This window comes from Scylla paramamosain, chromosome 2 (genome assembly GCF_035594125.1).
Source record: "Scylla paramamosain isolate STU-SP2022 chromosome 2, ASM3559412v1, whole genome shotgun sequence".
Classification (NCBI taxonomy): Eukaryota; Metazoa; Arthropoda; class Malacostraca; order Decapoda; family Portunidae; genus Scylla; species Scylla paramamosain.
Genome location: NC_087152.1, coordinates 16,733,334 through 16,735,000, shown reverse-complemented (window position 1 = coordinate 16,735,000; position 1,667 = coordinate 16,733,334).

Here is a 1,667-nt window from a genome sequence, read left to right as displayed (position 1 = left end):
GCCTGTTGGCAGTGAACCAAATCATGTCTCGATGATTATATATATATATATATATATATATATATATATATATATATATATATATATATATATATATATATATATATATATATATATATACATATATATATATATATATATATATATATATATATATATATATATATATATATATATATATATATATATATATATATATATATATATATATATATATATATATATATAATATATACACACACACACACACACACACACTTAATGCAGTAATATATTTCAGCAACCAATGATTAACTGTTGAAAATAAGCATAAGTAAAACATGTTATAAACATTTTTTAACATCTTCACAGTTTAACCCGTCTTAATGCCATTTTTTTTTTTTTTGTCAAGTTTTTACAATACAGTCACTGCTGAATCTGATGGTGACAACCAAAACTAGCTATCCTGTTTATGAAGTGAGTTATGGCATATAATTCGCACATTTTGCGCGCTGGAGCTCGAGGTGTAGTGATGAGGCGATAGTTGTGCGAGTTGCGAGGCAGAAACCTTCGTTCACATGCGGATAAGTTGAAATATGCAAAATACGACAAAATGGTGGGTCTGACGAGGAAATGTCATAAAATAAGAAAGATGCACCGTCGAAAGTTGCCTTCCAGGAGATGTTTCCGAGACTGAAATCCCAATTTTTATATGCGATGGACACCAAAAGGCTCTCCTAGCCAAATCTTCGTTGTACCCTCCAGGGGCCAGGCGGAGCGGTGGGTTGTAGAGATGTGCGTTAACGCAAAGGTGTAAAAAACAGCTCTTATTGCACAATGAGTTCTTTATTTGTCATCAAATAAAGGAGTACAGTGTATTGTAAGATCCAACTAATCTGAGATGGCAACTGTGCTTAAGTGATCCTCAACATATGCGTGCTAACAGATACCAGTCAGGGGGACGAGTGTCTGGTTGTGTCAAAAGGTCAAGCAGCATCACGTCACGGGTAACATGCCCGCATAAATCTCAACGTCCCTTACATAAAGTCCGTGAACCATCTGGCCTCTATGGATAGACGTCATTTGTCCGTGTAGCAGCAAACCTTCCCATTCCCTCTTCTACAGTTCCCTGCTGTAATTCACCGGCGATGCCATAAATTCCAGATATTACCTGTCTCTACTGCCTCAAAAAAACAAGCCTCGTCCAAATCTCGTGGAGCAAAACCTTCTCCAACACTTGCCTTTCATCGTCGCTTCTTGATTTCACGTGTTATGGTCGAGGTCACTATATTCTGCTCGAGAACTTGAGAAAGAGAGAGAGAGAGAGAGAGAGAGAGAGAGAGGAGAGAGAGAGAGAGAGAGAGAGAGAGAGAGAGAGAGAGAGAGATACATAGATAGATAGATAGAGATAGATAGATAGATAGAGAGAGAGAGAGAGAGAGAGAGAGATACATAGATAGATAGATAGAGATAGATAGATAGATAGAGAGAGAGAGAGAGAGAGAGAGAGAGAGAGAGAGAGAGAGAGAGAGAGAGAGAGAGAGAGAGAGAGAGAGAGTATATGTGTGTGTGTGTTTGTGTGTGTGTGTTTCCCATAGGGGAGGACTCAAATAGGAGGATTATTATCGTGTGGGAGACGGCCTTCGAGAGCCTCCAAATGCAGGGCAAACCTTCCGCCACGGCCCGGG